The sequence below is a fragment of the Periplaneta americana genome, chromosome 7, assembly GCF_040183065.1.
Source record: "Periplaneta americana isolate PAMFEO1 chromosome 7, P.americana_PAMFEO1_priV1, whole genome shotgun sequence".
Taxonomy (NCBI): domain Eukaryota; kingdom Metazoa; phylum Arthropoda; class Insecta; order Blattodea; family Blattidae; genus Periplaneta; species Periplaneta americana.
Window position 1 is genome coordinate 46,740,052 of NC_091123.1, and position 20,055 is coordinate 46,760,106.

Genomic DNA, 20,055 nt, shown 5'->3' on the forward strand with positions numbered 1-20,055 from the left:
GGAAAACACGGGAATTTTACTGGAAGCAAGTACAGAGATAGATTTGGGAGTAAATCCCGAAAAGACAAAGTATATGATTATGTCTCGCGACCAGAATATTGTACGAAATGGAAATATAAAAATTGGAGATTTATCCTTCGAAGAGGTGGAAAAATTCAAATATCTTGGAGCAACAGTAACATATATATATATATATATATATATATAGCACTCGGGAGGAAATTAAACACAGAACAAATATGGAAAATGCGTGTTATTATACCGTTGAGAAGCTTTTGTCATCTAGTCTGCTGTCAAAAAAATCTGAAAGTTAGAATTTATAAAACAGTTATATTACCGGTTGTTCTGTATGGCTGTGAAACTTGGACTCTCATTTGAGAGAGGAACATATATTAAGGGTGTTTGAGAATTAGGTTCTTAGGAAAATATTTGGGGCTAAGAGGGATGAGGTTACAGGAGAATGGAGAAAGTTACACAACACAGAACTGCACGCATTATATTCTTCACCTGACATAATTAGGAACATTTTAATCCAGACGTTTGAAATGGGCAGGGCATGTAGCACGTATGGGCGAGTCCAGAAATGCATTTAGAGTGTTAGTTGGGAGGCCGGAGGGAAAAAGACCTTTAGGGAGGCCGAGACGTAGATGGGAAGATAATATTAAAATGGATTTGAGGGAGGTGGGATATGATGATAGAGAATGGATTAATCTTGCTCAGGATAAGGACCAATGGCGGGCTTATATGAGGGTGGCAATGAACCTCCGGGTTTCTTAAAAGCCAGTAAGTAGGTAAGTATTATTATTATTATTATTATTATTATTATTATTATTATTATTATTATAGTCGAATCTTGTCTGTCGCATTAATTGAAACCTGAGGAGCGTATCATTACGTTAATCCCATAGATTTAATGAAATACTTGAACATATAGGGCGTATTCATTTGTCTTTGTCCGTTATCTCATAATCGCATTACTGTTAACCACAGAATCACAGATCTCGTCACAGCATTATACGTTTCAGTTGGTGTGGACCTAGAGACCATCGTAAACGTTAAGTGAGGTATTGATTCATCCACCTCCCTCCCTCCCTCTCCCCATTCAATGCATTTCCTAGTCCTACCGACAGAGGCGTTGCGGTAGGACAGAACTGTCCCCTAAACCATCTGGTCACTTGTGCCAAACCAAGAAACAAAATCTGTAAAGAACAGAATTGGTGATTGCGTTGCTTATCACAAGAATATTATAAAGAGGGGTGGACTTTCGTAAAGGAAGTTTGCGGTAAGTTTCTTACATCTCTGTTACGATAGATGTCATCTTTTAATACTCCCTTTTTCCAGCTTTGCTGATATCAGTATCAGCGTGGGCTGAGCCTGGAAACAGGACGTTTGCTATTCGGTTTGTTTCCCTCTCGTAAACTCTCTAGTTGTGTGGTTGTCTTTAAGGTTATAGCACGGACAGTGATATTCTTGTAGCAGGAAGTGAACGACCGGTTTGTAATTGGACGCTCTGCACTGTGAAATGATTGCACTTTCAGTTGTAGCTGTTGTGAAGGAAAGTTTACCTTATTTCTTATATTGTGTAGCCACTGTTTGTGATTAAATAAATGAACGTTGGTAGTTAAAATTAATTCTACAGGGATTTCACCAGAGAAATATCTTGAAGGTACGTAAATTATTAACGTTGTAGAAAGCTTCATTTCTTGTAATTTAAAAGTGGCTTTTAAATCGAATACATACAAAGATTTATTTTATTATTTGTGCCAGTAAGGTACAGACAATGTGAGCCGGTGGTTGTGCTTTCATATCCCGCATTGAAAATGTTTAATATTCGCAACATAAATAAGTTTTGTTCAACATTGTAACTTACCGGTATGTGTTTATTATTTTCTTAATTTAATATGACTTTTAAGCTATTTCATATACAATTTACCGTATTTAAAATGTTGCACAGTAACGTTCTTCGGAAAATTGTAGATCTGTAATTCATGTACGATATTTTAATACTTACAAATTAGTTTCGGAATATGTGTAAATGTAGTTTTATTTCTTTAACTTAGCGCTTAATTTTAAAACGTCACAGAAATTAATATTTGACGTAATTATCGTGCTATTATCTTTAACCGCGTGAAGTTATATACGACATATTTATTTATGTAGTTTAAATTTGCAAATTATTTCTTAAATATTTATTATTAAACTATATTTATTCTAGAAAATATAACTTACTGTATAAATTTAAATTAATCAGAAGGAAAAACTGTAAATATAGCCTATTTATGTTGCATATGGAATTCCCAACATTCGACAAAGATTACCTATCATTCCAGGGAGAATTCATATTCATATTTATAGTAGTGAGAATTACGAAGTTGTCCGCCGAGTTAATCTTTGGTCTGCCACCAGACTAACCGGCCCGGGTTCGATTCCCTGCGGGTTCAGAGATTTTTGTGTACAATTTCTATCTCGGGACTAGGAGAGGTGGTGATACACAAATTCTAATCACTAGATTGTGGACCAAAATGCTTGGGTTATATCCGAAATCTCTCCGCAATGCATATGAAGGGAAGGCATATGTCACTGTTGATAGTGATTCGTCCGTCGGATGGGGATGTTAAGCCTGGCGGCCCCCTTGATGCTATTCGACAGGAGCAGGCTATGTGCAGACACCGAGTTTCCCCATCTCCCTTCATCTTCAACACCATCAGTCATTACAGACACTACACTTACACGAACACTTACACATATACTCATCCTAGTACACGACATAAAAATCGTCACAGATACACATGTACAGCGTGGCACGTCGAAGTGGTGTGCAACTTGAAAGTGGGTCACAGTCCTGCCATCTGTCCTCAATATGCGGAACCCGAATCACGCAAGTGAGGTGGGTAGGCATTAGATACACAGAATTACGAAGTTACCTTAATTAAAGAGCTACAGTAGTGTTACTGCCAGATGGTAATATGGTTCTCATGTAGTAAATTAGAACACACAACATTAAGGTAAACTACCTCAGAGTAAGTTCCTCGTACTCCGCTTGTACACCTTCAAGTGTTTAGAGCGCTCTTCTCAGTCATACCAACATAACTGTGGTGACATTACGAAAGTTTCACGCTAGTGTACATCACGTTATGCTTTGCGTATATGAATCTCTGACTGTTAGATTAGGTTAGTTTAGGCTTTTGTCACAGTCTAGTATATACAGTCGCGAAGCTCAATACGTAGTAAATATGCAACATTAGATAGTTGGTCACCACTAATATCGCCTCATTACAGGCAATGCAAAATAGTACAGTCACAGTCTATTGTTTTTAGCACCCTCAATCAAGGTCTTGGCAAAGGCTAGTGATATTTTTGTTGTCAGTACTGGCATGTAATAAGGTAGTGTAAAGGCAGATTTTCATTTCCGAAATCACTAGAGCTAACTGTGCACTAGTTTCATAAAAAATTAGAGCATATATACTGGATGCCATAAATATTGTAATACTACAAAACGTCGATTGAAATATCTCCAAAATACACGTAATAGTTGATAATAAAAAGGTCGTCTAGCTTTGCAGCTGTCTCAATTTTTTCCTACCAGCTGATTTTTATTCAAATTCAGAATGCGCTGATCGAGTCATCAGATTTGACATATAAAATAAAATATTTTTTTTAGGAAAAATATGTGGCACATTTACGAGATACACATCAAACACCGATATTTCGAAATCGGTGGTAACGGATTTCTTCTTTATTTTTGAGTAAGATATGTTGCGAAATGAAAAGATACAAAGGGCGTGACTACAAATTAATATATTTTTTCCGAGCACTAGGCCTACAGTATATACCGCGACTCTGATGTGCTAGCACCCTGATTTTGCTGTCAAATGATAGATCTTGCCTATATCTGTCGATTTAAGACAAACGTAGTCACGTAAAACTCAAGAGTGTGTTCGAGATACAGCCACACCCATTTTTTATAAAGTAAATGTGTTTATCATAGAATTAATGAAAATGTCCCTTTCTTACAGAACTATTGATTATGCGTATTAATTTATCTTAATTAAAATATATTTAAAATAGATTCTAAAATACCGTTTTTCTCCATTGAAAGCTTTAATAAAATCCTAATGAAGAAACAAGTTGAATTCACTCTGGTTACATTCACTGCCCAGCTTGATAACTGCACCAAGCAAGAGCACCTTGTAACATGCCATTGCTTGTATACTGTGGAAATCTCTCTTAGAGCAAAAACGATGCAAGTGAATTCTCAGTGCGCATTCCTACCCCTTATATTTAATAATATTTTACCTTTATATTTTGCGGTTTACCAAATAACTGATATTATTCCGTCTCTGTAACAAGCGTGTGGGAACGTGGTCGACAATAGCCAAATTTTCCGCTTTCTGGTCGGAAGATAATTTGCTCACTCATTACGAGGTACACATATGGGATGCATAGTGAGGTTGAGACAAATCTGCGCGCACTGAAGCTGTCCATATACAGATATAGGCTACTATAAATTCTGTTTTACCTCCAGGGCTGAATATTTTACTTGGACTACGAATGGTCCGTAAATACAGACGTGGACAAATTATTAACAAATTGACGATTTTTATGATAATTCTGTTGACAAAATTTGACTTTTCAATTTAGACTACAGTTGACAATTTTGCATATTTCCATCATTACAGTAGACAGAAATATGCAAAAATGTCAAATGTAGTTTAAATTGAAGAGTCAAGTTTTGTAAAAATATATAATAAAAATCTTCAATTTTGCTAATAATTTGTAAATTAGCAAAAATGTCAACTGCATTGAAGAGCCAAATTTTGTGAAAATATAAAACAAAAATCTTCAGTTTTGCTAATAATTTGGAAATATCCAAAATGTCAACTGTAATCCAAATTGAAGAATCGAATTTTATAAAAATATACAATAAAAACCTTCAGTTTTGCTAATAATTTGTAACTATGCAAAAATATCAAATGTAGTCTAAATTGAAGAGTTGAATTTTGAAAAATATACAATACAAATCTTCAGTTTGGCTAATTATTTCGAAATACACAAAAATGCCAACTGTAGTCTAAATTGAAGAATCATATTTTGTAAAAATATATAATAAAAATTTTTCATTTTGCTAATAATTTGCCCACGTCTGTAATGTGTCTGAAATCTCATTCCGTTAAAAGTTATTTTACTGTATCGTATTGGTATGTGTAACTTACTACATTGAATTCCTTGCTTTACTTCATTTTCGATGGAAATCTCTTTGTAGTAACAAGCTGTTAGTAAATATATAGATTTTCTTGGGTAAGATACAATATTCGTTTCTCCCGACATTGTAGGTAAGCCGCTGTTCCGTTAAAGCCATATCATTACCGCTTCGACTCCTGAAATTCTCTTTAGTTTATACTTGTTTGCTTTGCTGCGCTGCTGACGAATCGAACGGGATACTAGGAACATTTGTGGTCCAATTAAAATGGTTTTAGTGCCCAAACGTAACTCAAACGATGCCTTCTTGAACATCAGGTATAGGCTAAAACAAAACTTATTTCAGTACCTTGGTTATTGTAGTACAGATGACACAAGGTGACCGTATTTTCGATGGTGTTTTTCAGTTATACGCGAAGAAGTAGAGAAAACCTTCCTTCAGCAACATCACTATTTACCCGCTCTTTTAATAATTTAGGTAAAGATTGAGCTACGTAATTTACCCTATTTTAATCGTTGCACAATTAGCCAATGTTCTTCGGTAATTCCATGATTTGCAGTTCATATGTACACATTGCTTTGGTTGCCACGAAAGCTTTTAACATAATTGTGAAGATTACTTCCAATAAATATAAATCTATAGGATGTTTCTAAATTAGACCGACAAACTTTTGGATCGGATAGATAACCCTATTTCAAACACTTTTCATTCAGGTACCCATTGGGCTTGGACGCTTCATTTCAGTGCAAGCTGCCACCACAGTTTAGTATATACAGTTGCGAAACTTGGGATGTTTTTTTGCATTTCTCGCGATAGTTGCTAGCCGCTTGGAGCGCCGTGAGTACTAGGAACAATAGACTGTGTCACTGCCATCGTGATCTAATACAGGCCGTAAGGCAGACCATGTAACTCGCTTAACCTGATCACGAAGGGCGGCGTTTCAACCATATAAATTAGTTGGAATGCATAAAGAGTAACATATATTTCTCTAAAATGTAGTGTAATTGCATTAATAAAATTTAAAACAATGATTATAAGACACTTCAGACATAAATCACTTGCGAGTTAAGATGAAATATTATTTTTGGTGTGAAAATTACGTTGTTCGTATATGTAATACTTGCCTTTATTTCGATTAAATATTGCGAAATTCTTGTACATTCATTTATGCACGATTCAATAATTTTCAGTTTCACCGCACGGATATTTTAGATATGTTGGAATTATAGGTTATGTCCCAGTTGCCCCTTCCTGTCTAATTTTAGTGGTCTCCAATGCCCTGCCATTCATATGGAAATATTAAGTTTATGTTTACTATATCTTATATTCCTAAATTCGCAATTATACATTATAATTAAGCATAATGTCATGTATGATACTCCACACATTCAATTTGTCTGTATTTTAATACTACAATTGGGTATTGAATTATTATATTTATCTACTACCTAAGAGACGAAGTAACAATCGTACGTACACTAATTTCATAGGAGTGGTATGATAAATTTATATCTTTATTAAGGAAGGTAGATGTGCTATATTAAATCACAATATAAATTCTTTTTTATTAAACCTCAAAATAGCTTCCATTCTAAACTTAAAATGTTGATGAGAGAAGATTATATTAACATGTAAAATTCTCTTCACATTAAAATAACACAGTTTTGTAATTATTTCTGCAACATAGGCTATTATGCAACAAGAAGTAAAGGGAACTTATGGACACATTACACTAAATAAAACTTAGCTATGATACGCCTGGTCTAGATCGAAAAGTTATTGGCTGTGCCGTATTTTGCATTGTTGTGAAAAGTTGTGTAAACTGAAATGTTCGTTATCGATTGTAATAACTGTAAATAGCTAAAGTACAATAATTTGAATAATAAATATGGGACAAGGAGACGTTTGTAGCACTGTAAATTCTAAGAAAAAGAGGTCAGAGTTATCCTTCTTCCGAAAGACCCAGGAAGGTGAGTTTATAAAATATAATATATACTTTATGAAAATAATATATAAACCTTATGCATTTCGTATTTCAATAGTGGAAGGAAGGTGTTAATTTTTCAAAAGAACACGATATCAAAAGTACAATACATGTTACCGTCTTCTAGGGAAAGAGTCTGTGATGAGGCGATAGTAGCGATCCTGGTGGCTAGCAACTATCTCTGGATGCATATTTCAACTGTCTATGTTTGCATATTTAGTAAGTATTGAGCTTCGCAACTGTATATACTAAACTGTGCTACCACCCAGATTGTTTACGCCGTCAGGGCAGTGTCATTCTTCAACCTGGTTTGTTTATCCCCTGAGCTCGGTATCGTGCATCAACCCACTTTGATTACTACCTGTGGTTTATGAAACCCCTGTTGACTCTGAAGATCTTGCAACACGCATTGTCTGCGCTGTAGCTGAAATCAGGGAAATTCCTGACGTCTTTGCTAGTGTATGTATTGCATGTCGATGCAATGCTTGTCTGGAAACCAATGGATGTGTGTTCCAGCACTTGTGGTGATGGGACAGTAAAGCAATGGATCCCTACTGCTAATTTAACACTGAAGTAAGTGTTTTTCCTTTTCATTCTGTTTGTTTTCTTTGTGTTTTTCTGTGTGTTTGGGTCAATAAATTGTGCCTGTAACGTTAATGATTTGTTTACTTACTTTCAGCGTATCTAATTACTTCAATTCCTTCCTGTACGATCGAACCATATAATGACCAGGCTTCGAGACTTTGGACCCCATACAATAAGTTTACTGTGCATGCACTATAGGTTGTTGACTCGCTGCAGGTAGATAGAGATGTGTTGAGGTAACAACGTTGCTATTTAGGGTAGAGTACGGTAGTATGTGGAAACGCACACATATGTACATTCTGAAAGTAAATATACATTACACAATGATAATGTCAAAAGAATGTGAAAAGCATTTATTCTCTTGGCTTTTATAAGCATTTGTGTTTAATTATACACAGTGTTAATGGTGGAAATAAGCATGTAGCAATTTTAATTTTTTTCATTTATCCTATTGGTCGTCTTTAGGAAGTGCAGTTACAGTACCGAATTGCAATGCACCTACTATAAGATACATTCTCAGTGTCTCAAATGTAAATATTTTTCGGTTATCTGCCAAAGTTTGTACTGTAGAAAGCTGCGCTTTACGTCGCATGACGTGATAGGAGCAAAACGAAAAAAACCTAACAGCATTACAGTATCTAAGAGACAGTCTTTTATTCTCGAGTGACTATGCCGACTAATTTGCTGTTTATGTTTCACAATGTTCCATATCCGTTATTTTTACATAAAATTGATTTCCACTTCTGTTGTACACGTTCAGTAACCGATGTACTTGATGTCTCATTAATTCTCTGCATCATTTTCTAAATGAATTTGAGGGCTTCCGGCATCTCTTACTCTGACTTTTCTCTAACAGTGTAATAGTTTCAGACACAGTTTGTATGAAAACCAAATTATTCTTCAGAATCTTCAAATCCAGAGCGTTTTCCTTTGCGTATTTGTTGTCATTCATTCTACAGTACCCCTACCCACTGTACGCTTTACCACTATACTCAGTACGCCGTTATGCGGATTTCCCACTGAACTGCTCTATTGGGTCCGAAGTCTCGAAGCCTGGTAATGACATAAACCCCTCTTGCTCTGAAAGAAAGTGTCGCAGACCATGAGTTCATTAATAAAAACTGTTTGAAATAAGGTTATCTATCCATCCCGAAGTTTGTCGGTCTAATTTAGAAACATCCTGTATAACCTGCAATCTCTTAAAATTAGCGCTGAATTTCTTGAAAAAAGAGAAGTCCGTTACGCGATAGCTCATGGAGGGATAAGGTCTACCAGGCCATAGCTGGGCCCACGTTCACGTCTCAGAAGAGTTGAACGATCATCCAACCAAAACGGGGTGACGTGTTGTTAGTACGGTTATCCTTCAGGTGTTGTAGCTCACTTATCATCATCATCATCATCATCATCTTCACTTCATGGTTTAGGCTTAGTGCCTGTCCCGTCTTCACATTTTATTCAGTTCCACCTCTTCCTAGGACGTCCGACATCTCTTTTGCACTCACTTATTAAACCGGAATTTATTAATCATTGTAACTTCTCAAATTCATAACGTTACTGCGTCAGCTTTGGACTCATGATGTATTGGTTCAAATTTTAAATACAAAATTTATTTCTCCATATAGACTCGAACCAACGCTCATTCCGTAACATTGTAGGCTATCTAGTTGGATGCGTACCGCTTTAGGGGACGCAATTACGTCGCGGAATGCTGAATCGTGGAAATATTAACAGAATATAATATTTAAAGTTGCAATTATGCCGTTATATGTAGCCTATTGAGTTGATGCAAAAGATTGAGGCGTTTTTTTCACGGTGATAATAGTTTTTGTTTGAGATAAATAGAAGATATATTCTGCAGTGCTTGGGAAAAGTGACACAAGTCAGTTTCCACAAACCCTTTTTGATAATTTATTGACAACTTACGGAACATCTGCTCGCTCGGGAAAAAATACACAATTATTTCTCCCATAACAATAATTCATACAGAAAAAAATCAAATTGACATAAACTAGTGTAAGTTGTCAATAAATTATCAAAAAAGGTTTGTGGAAACTGACTTATGCCACTTTTCCCAAGCACTGCAGAATTAATCATTATTCTATTCCTCTACATTATCTATAACTCACTGCCAACGCGGGGGTAGTTTTTCAATTCCGTATATGAATAAGTCTGTTGCTTAGGAGTGAAAGAAGTCGTCAAGCAAAGTTCGTAAAAGATATTCGTTATCAAAAGAGTTTCCTTGAAGATTGTTTGGATATAGACAAGGTGGAAATCTGATTGCGGAAGATCGCTAGAATATGTGGGATGTGGAATCACCTCCCAAACCATCTCTTGGATAGCTGCTTTCGTCATGTTAGCGGAGTGCGAGCGTGCATTACAGTGTTGCAGCAGCACTTGATGCAGTCTTCCCGGCCGTTTTTCTTTAATTGCGGCCGCAAGGCTTCCGAGTTGTTGGCAATAAATGTCAGCAATTATGCTTATATTCCTGGGAAGCAATTCGTAGCAAACAACGCCTTCTTTATCCCGTCAGATGCATAAAATCGTCTTCCGCCAATGCACACTAACTTTTGTTCAGTGTATTGTGTGTTGAAACGACAGAACCACTTTCTTGCAGTGCTTTCTCTGATGACATTCTCTCCATACACGGTAAAAATATTTCGAGCCGTGTCCGCTCCATTGCTCCTCTTTTAAACTAAAGAGAAGAATAATTGAGTCGGCTAGTTCCAAAAGTCAACATGTCCATATTATTGGAAAAATTAAATGGACGTACTGTGTTCGTAAAGGACGTTTGCACAGAATGGCAAACCGTTTTGTTCCAATAGTCAATATTTCACGTAGATATTAAGTACTCAAATCTATATTTTTCCCAAAATTAAACCTGTCCATGGTACCTCACATTCCGAAAGTTAACATGTCCTCATCAAATTAAATTATTATATTATTATCACTTTTATTCCAGTTAATGCTAGCAAACTCGTACAAAATCAAAGGTAATGCAATTAAAATAATAATATTTTATTCCTAATAATAAATGCATTTCCTTCAGAAATCACATTAATAATAATAATAATAATAATAATAATAATAATAATAATAATAATAATAATAATAATAATAATAATATATAAATTTAGCTTCCCTTATGAAAATGTTGCTAGATTTGACAAAGCGTATTACATATAATTTGGAAAGACACCTAAAAGGTAAAATGATATACATTTGAAACGATTAGGGAATCGAATTTACAAAGTGTCAGAAAAATTTACATCTAAGTAGCGTTTGTACTCATTTACAGTTAAGAAAAGAGGAAAAAATCATCAGATAGGTTAGTGATTTGAATGCCATATACCGCGAGAAAAATAATAGTACGGATTTATTGGCACTAATATCTAAACCATTCAACAGCCATCGGTTAAGATAACTTGAAATTTCCATTATCACTCCCATACAAATGATTTCTCAATATCTGAACCGATCCTTTGAGGGCACTAATGACTATTTCCTTCACAATGCTGTGTGTTAGCCCCAGGTTTTTACATTTGTTGGCAAAGAAGGAGGGTATGGTACCTCGTGCTCCCACCATCAGACCTATTACATGAATGTGGGACAGGCTATATTTATCTTTATAGAACGGGATTGTTGGTTCATAGATCCGTTTCTTTTCACTGTCCACCTCATGCGGTTGATCTGCATGTGTCTCAAATCTGATGGTGGGATCGAGAATGTATGCCGAGTTGTTCTTAATGGCAATGATATCAATTCGCCGAACACTTCCTTGTGTGGCTAGTGTTTCCAACCCTAGGAATTTATTCCTAGTTGTAGGGAATTTGACTGCCATCTGGGGATATAGTAATAATTTATCCTAAATTAATTGTTTCTAGGGATATTTTTTTCGCTTTAGAATTAAATCTTTTCTTTCATTTCATTTCATATTTAAAATTGTATATGTTTAAAACTTGAGCTAAATGATTTCTTTCAATTATAATTCTTAACAAGAATAAAAATTGGGGCAATCTCACGTTCACGTTATCGGTCTCCGGCAAACTTCTCGTTAATTATGAATGCTCACATTTAAATATATGTATTTAAAGTTTTTTTCCGTTCTCGTTTCCGGTTTATTGTGAACCAGCCGTAATCAGGGAAGCATATCCACCGCATGTGTGCACAAGATAAGTAAAACGAATGATAAGTTATCTAATAGATATAGGAGGAACTTTACAGACGTCATCAGAAGTGAATATGAAACATTTTTGCTCAGACATCGTAAAAAAAAATCCTAGTAGAACCTGTTTAGAGTATTAAGATTTATTCCATTATTAAAGTTGAGTACTAAAAATACATGTTTGAAGAATAATATTGTTCACCCATCAGATATGCATCGCACGTAGAAAATCTTAAAAATCCTTTAGTTTTCTTTTCTACTGTAAGCTTTAAGCTTTGCATGGGGAGTGGGTAATGGGCGTGTCACTCCAGCCTGTCAGGCCTAGTTGGTTTTGGATCGATGTGGCGTTGACGATGTTCTAAATTAGAGCTTAGAAGTGCATCTAATCTCTGATGTTGAACACTTATTGCTGTGGGGAAACAACGCTAGCATTGGAATGATACCAATCTCCAATCTGTTTTTTTTTTTTTTTTTTTTATCTTGTGGTGTATGGATTGCATGGCAACTTCGTTGTGATAAAATTAATCCTTATCCTAATGGCGCACAAACGTGAACAATGTTCGTACAATTGCCTTATTCATTGTTATTTTTTTTGTAAAATTGCAAAGCTGTGGATTAAATACAGCTTGAGTTGAACGGCCAGAGCAACAGCTTATGCGTGGCAACGTAATTTACGTGTTTATTTATTTAGTCATTTATTTAGCAATTTATTTGTTTAGTCATTTATTTATTTAGTAATTTATTTAGGCATTTAGTAACTTATTTATGCATTTAGTTATTTATTTAGGCATTTAGTAACTTATTTATACATTTAGTTATTTATTTAGTCATTTATTTATTATTTATTTATCTATTTATTTATTTAGTCATTTATTTATTTATTTATTATTTATTTATCTATTTATTTAGCAATTTATTTGTTTAGTCATTTATTTATTTAGTCATTTATTTAGGCATTTAGTAACTTATTTATACATTTAGTTATTTATTTAGGCATTTAGTAACTTATTAATACATTTAGTCATTTATTTAGGCATTTAGTAACTTATTTATACATTTAGTTATTTATTTAGTCATTTATTTATTATTTATTTATCTATTTATTTATTTATTTATTTATTTATTATTTATTTATCTATTTATTTAGTCATTTATTTAGAAATTTATTTGTTTAGTCATTTATTTATTTAGTAATTTATTTAGGCATGTAGTAACTTATTTATACATTTAGTTATTTATTTAGACATTTATTATTTATTTATCTATTTATTTAGTCATTTATTTAGCAATTTATTTGTTTAGTCACTTATTTATTTAGTAATTTATTTAGGCATTTAGTAACTTATTTATACATTAGGTATTTATTTAGGCATTTAGTAACATATTTATACATTTAGTTATTTATTTAGACATTTAGTAACTTATTTACATATTTAGTTATTTATTTAGGCATTTAGTAACTTATTTACATATTTAGTTATTTATTTAGGCATTTAGTAACTTATTTATACATTTAATTATTTATTTAAGCATTTAGTAACTTATGTATATATTTAGTTATTTATTTGGTCATTTATTTATTTTTTAATTATTTATCTATTTATTTAGTCATTTATTTAGCAATTTATTTGTTTAGTCATTTATTTATTTAGTCATTTATTTAGGCATTTAGTAACTTATTTATACATTTAGTTATTTATTTAGGCATTTAGTAACTTATTTATACATTTAGTTATTTATTTATGCATTTAGTAACTTATTAATACATTTAGTTATTTATTTAGGCATTTAGTAACTTATTTATACATTTAGTTATTTATTTAGTCATTTATTTATTATTTATTTATCTATTTATTTATTTATTTATTATTTGTTTATCTATTTATTTAGTCATTTATTTAGGCATGTAGTAACTTATTTATACATTAGGTATTTATTTAGGCATTTAGTAACTTATTTATACATTTAGTTATTTATTTAGGCATTTAGTAACTTATTTACATATTTAGTTATTTATTTAGGCATTTAGTAACTTATTTATACATTTAATTATTTATTTAAGCATTTAGTAACTTATGTATATATTTAGTTATTTATTTGGTCATTTATTTATTTTTTATTTATTTATCTATTTATTTATCTATTTATCTATTTATTTAGGCATTTAGTAACTTATTTATACATTTAGTTATTTATTTAGGCATTTAGTAACTTATTTATACATTTAGTTATTTATTTAGTCATTTAGTTATTTTTTTATTTAGTTATTTATTTATTTATTTACTTACTAACTTATTTAGTTATTTACTTATTTATTTTCGGCTTAGAATGAAAACCTCATATCTCACAAATACAAGACTTTACAGTACGAACAAAAAAGGTATCTGTAGACATTATTTTTATATTGTTTAAACCCAGGTGGCCCGGGTTCGAATCCCGGTCGGGGCAAGTTACCTGGTTGAGGTTTTTTTTCCTGGGTTTTCCATCAACCCAATACGAGCAAATGCTGGGTAACTTTCGGTGCTGGACCCCGGACTCATTTCACCGGCATTATCACCTTCATTTCATTCAGACGCTAAATAACCTAGATGTTGATAAAGCGTCGTAAAATAACCCAATAAAATAAAATAAATATTGTTTAAACATAATTGATCAAATTTAACTTTCAAATTAGAAACAAAAACAGTTCTTTTTACACTTTTTAGGGATGAGTTACGAGATTATATTCTGATTAAGCCAAAAATGTATATATATATATTTATGCTCGACCATGCCGAAATGTAGTAATTATACACCTGGTAGTAGTCCTTTAATGCATGTCATTAAAGTACACCTATTCATTAAAGTTCAGGTTTTCGATTATTCTCGGATATGCAATCGAAAGACAACGAGGGAAACGTTACGGAAGCTGGAAATCCAATACTGTCGCAGAAGGTTATGTTCTGTTACTATAATAATTAGCGTTAATTATAAATAATATTCAAATAAATTCAATTTGTCATCTCGTTTTTCAATTCTAAATCAATTTCCAGGTTATATCAAAATTAGTTCATGTTATTCTCTAAATTATATCAAGGTCAATGACATTATTGTTCCTCGGAAAAAATCAATACTTTTGCGTCTGCGCACATCTCACAGTTTACGACCTATGCACAAGGTCACTTCCGATCTTCAGTCAGATGCGAATAAAATGAATACTTCTGAATAATTTCAAGTTAGAAATATGGTCGAGCATAAAAATCGTATGAAACTTGCCTATAATGGTAATTAGGACGCTGGTATGAAAATTATGAAACTCGCTTGCGCTCGTTTCATAAACAAACATACTCGCGTCTTAATTACTATCATTATAGTCTCGTTGCATAATATACTATTTTAATTGCGATACGAGGTTTTCATTCTTAGCCGACAATATGTAACATTTTAAAATTATTTTGCAGAACGAAAAGTTACATTAGTTCGGATCAAATTTCTGCAGATTTAAAGGACGAAACCAAAATTGGCGGAATTGGGAACATAAAAAATTATATGCACAAAACAGATGTACACGTTCATTTGAACCTTCACAACAATGTAAACGCAAAGAACAATTTGTTTAAAGCATTTCTTAATTAATTTTTTATGTTTCCAATTCCGCCAACATAATATAATAATTTCTGAATTCCCATAACAATTGTAAAATAAGAAAAATACCAATGTACAACAATGCTTTCCGGCATTGTTAGTAGTAAATATATCCTACATCAGTATAGTAATATTATATATCAATATTCATCAATTCAATGAATATTTGTGAAGGAACTATTAAAAAACCTTTAAAATTAAGATTATTCTAATAATTTTCACACCTCTGTACTTTCAAAAGCCGATGGTAAGAAAGATTGTTTTTCGTCTCTTAGAATGCGACCTTTCTTCATTTATTTTTAATATATGAATTTTCTTTCATTATGTTAATCATTCCTTCGATCAAAAATTGTATTGAATAATTTCAAGGGCAAAAATGTTCCAGGGCCGGGTATCGATCCCGGGGCCCTTCGCTTAGTGTACGAATGCTCTACCGACTGAGCTACCCTAGGAACTGAATACGACACCGTCACAATTCTTCCCTTCATATCCACACGACTCAAATGGGCTGACAAGACGCCAGAACTCAACTTTGAGTGCACACAATTGTGTGTGGTTTAAATTGTGGCTTTCTGTTAACGTACTTCCAGTAACGAATATATTATGCAAATCTGGGTTTTAGGTAGAAGCACCCTGTGAAGCAGGCTTGAATAATCTGAAGGGAAAAATTGTTCCGGGGCCGGGTATTGATCCCGGGACCCTTCGCTTAGCGCACGAATGCTCTACCTGCCTCACAAAGAGCTTCCAGCTGAAAGCTAGATTTGCATAATATATTCGTTACTCTAGGTGCGTTAACAGAAAGCCACAATTTAAGTCGCATAGAACTGTGTGCACTCAAAGTTGGGTTCTGGCGTCTTGTCAGCCCATTTGATCAGTGTGGATATAAAGGAAAGAATTGTGATTATGTCGTGTATGGTTCCTGGGGTAGCTCACTCGGTAGAGCATTCGTGCGCTAAGCGAAGGGCCCCAGGATCGATACCCGGCCCAGAAACAATTTTTCTCTTGCAATTATTCAAGCCTGCATCACAGGGATATTCTACCTGAAAGCCAGATTTGCATAAAAACTGTGTTATTCAACACTGAATTTTAATTGTTTAACTCTTGAAATTACATGTAACTAAATATATGCACATTTTCTCTTACTGTTATTATTATTATTATTATTATTATTATTATTATTATTATTATTCCATTGTTTTCTGTATTGATGTTATATTTGCTATGCATTTTTATACTGGTTGAGTGAAAAAGAAGGCCTTATAGCCTTAACTCTGCCAGAACCAGTAAAAATAAATCAAACAAATAAATGAACAAATAATTTGAATTGTAGGAAAGGTCATCTTAGTATCAATCTTTATCACTGAAATGAATTTTCTACAGTCTTCGAGGTATAGTTTGAATCTTGAATAGAACGTCAACTGCAGCACAAACAAATGCGAGTGTTCCCTGATAGTAGCTGTGCCACACGCCAAATATGACATTACGCCAATACAGTCTACGAACATCTAACCTTATCTCCGTATGCCCTGAGACAGAATACGGTTCCTAGTTATAACTTATAATAGAAAAGGTATTTGTCATTTATAACGAGAAACAAGGGGTCTAGGAATTCTCGTCACAAGAGATGTCGTCATTGTATCTTCTTGTCACCGATTGCATTTTAGTCACTGGCATTCTGGCCACCGGTTACATTTTAGTCATCAGTGTTCTTGTCACCGATTACATTTAATACTTTATTAATGTTTTATTGGAAAAATTTAATGAGATTTAAATGTCTGTAAGGTTACGCATATAAGTATAATGAGATTTAAATGTCATTGTAAGGTTGTTTCCGCGGTTACATATAAAGGTATAATGAGATTTTTCATGTCAATGTAAGGTTGTTTCCGTGGTTACGTATATAAGTAATGAGATTTAAATGTCATTTTAAGGTCGTTTCCGTGGTTACGCATATAGGTATAATGAGATTTAAATGTCATTGTAAGGTTGCTTCCGTGGTTACGTACTAAAGGTATAATGAGATTTACATGTTAATGTAAGGTTGTTTCTGTGGTTACGTATATAAATATAATGAGATTTAAATGCCATTGTAAGGTTGTTTCAGTGGTTACGGATATAAGTATAATGAGATTTAAATGTCATTGTAAGGTTGTTTCAGTGGTTACGCATATAAGTATAATGAGGTTTAAATGTCATTTCAAGGTTGTTTCAGTGGTTACGCATATAGGTATAATGAGATTTAAATGTCATTGTAATGTTGTTTCAGTGGTCACGCATATAAGTATAATGAGGTTTAAATGTCATTTCAAGGTTGTTTCAGTGGTTACGCATATAAGTATAATGAGAGTTAAATGTCATTGTAAGGTTGTTTCCGTTGTTACATATATAAGTATAATGAGGTTTAAATGTCATTTCAAGGTTGTTTCAGTGGTTACGCATATAGACTAAGTAAAATGAGATTTAAGTGTCATTGTAAGGTTGTTTCAGTGGTTACGCATATAAGTATAATGAGATTTAAATGTCATTTCAAGGTTGTTTCAGTGATTACGCATATAGACTAAGTAAAATGAGATTTAAATGTCATATTAAGGTTGTTTCAGTGGTTACGCATATAAGTATAATGAGATTTAAATGTCATTTCAAGGTTGTTTCAGTGGTTACGCATATAGACTAAGTAAAATGAGATTTAAATGTCATTGTAAGGTTGTTTCAGTGGTTACGCATATAAGTATAATGAGATTTAAATGTCATTGTAAGGTTGTTTCAGTGGTTACGCATATAAGTATAATGAGATTTAAATGTCAGTGTAAGGTTGTTTCAGTGGTTACGCATATACGTATAATGAGCAGGGAACGGATTTATATGGACTAAAAATATATGAAATATGTAAATATATATGTAGTTATTTTTACCAAAATATGGAATTAAATATGGATTTTTACCAAAATATGGAATTAAATATGGACTTAAAATTATAAAAAAATGACTATGTACGTTAAATATTGGTACATTTTAATCAAACTAAACAAAAAATATAATGGACGTACCTTATCTTCCAATGTAGTTTCAACAAAACACAATTTTTATTGTCTGTTACCATAACAATAGGTTACAAACATTTCTTTCAAGTGCTGAAAAGTGAATCTTCTTCTATTGTCTCTGAGGATAGATTTATACTGACTAAAAGAGCGTTCGACGTCACAAGAAGTAACTGGTTCATAATTCAATTTCACAATGTCTGCTGGGGATAAGTCCAAGTTAATCTTCACTGTTGATTCACCACTCATCACAGCAACAACCTTTTGTAGTTCTTCATATCCAGGGTTTTTTGAAAGTACAGTGTCCACCTTAGCTCTTACTGCATCTGCAACTTTACCTCTACCACGATTCAGTTGTTCCACAGTACTATTTATAATTTCAAAACTTTCAGATAGTGAAAGGTGCCTATTTTGGAGACTTTTGAGCGTTTTTATGATGCATGAAAATGTATGCTGAATGTGAGCTAAGTCATTCTTCACACTTATGTCACAGGTAACTGTTTTCGCAGTATCAATTGAGACTGCATCTTCAGAGTCCAATGCAAGGAGAACATTGTTAATAGAGTCTATATGTTCGGCATAATATTCAACTGCTTCTAGCCATGTACCCCATCTAGTTAAAATTGGCTTTGGTGGCAATGGAATTTCAGGGTACATTTCTTTCAACACGTTAACTCTACTGGGAGCTTTGAGAAATACTTTTTTCACTGATGAAATCAACAAATCTACTTTAGGGAAATTGTCTCTGACCACTTCTGCCACACGATGAAATGCATGCGCCACACAAGTAAAATGAGTCAATTTAGGATATACAACAGATAATGCTTGTCCAGCTTTGACCATATAAGGGGCAGCATCGCTAATAAAGAATAACACATTATCGTACATAATACCCTTTGGCCACAGGATACCCATAGCTTCGTTGAACAGTTTAACTATAGTTTTGTTATTGCACTTTTCTAGAACATCACAATGTAAAAGAATTCGTTCAGAATATTGTTCACTTAACAAACCGATAACTACATTACCAACAAGTCTACCTTCTTTGTCGGGAGTCTCATCAATGGAAACCCAAATTGAACTATCTTTAATTTCATCTCTTATCTTCTGTATTGTCTCATCGTAGATGGATGGAGCATACGTCTTCCTAAGTGTTGACTCATCCGGGATTGTATGTTGAGTATATTTTTCAAGGAATTCCCTGAAGACCTTATTCTTTAGTTTGTAGAGAGGAATATCAGCAGAGATGAGAGAACGGCACAGGTCGATGTTAAACTCAGATCTTACATTCGATGTTGTTGGTTGTGTTAAAAACAATTGTCTCTGCTTGGAATTTAGTTGTTTGTTGGCCTGATGTTTACTAGTTGTAATGTGTTGTTGCACCAGGAACTTTTGTGTAGATGATACTGCACACTGACACAAATTACAAAATAATATTTTATTGTCAGTTGATAAACCATCT

General features: G+C 33.4%; 1 protein-coding gene across 4 annotated transcripts in view; it reads left to right on the forward strand.

Annotated features, from left to right (window-relative positions):
- The first annotated feature begins 1,132 nt into the window (after positions 1 to 1,132).
- The window catches only part of Syt1 (Synaptotagmin 1), a 531,278-nt gene continuing 512,355 nt past the window's right edge, over positions 1,133 to 20,055 (forward strand). For 2 of the 4 annotated variants that reach the window (XM_069830670.1, XM_069830673.1), the window contains exon 1: positions 1,134 to 1,282. The gene's annotated coding sequence lies outside the window, so the exon portion shown is untranslated. Of the gene's footprint in view, positions 1,283 to 1,452; positions 1,667 to 20,055 lie in introns of those variants that run through there. The other 2 variants (XM_069830674.1, XM_069830672.1) reach the window with 2 other exon arrangements.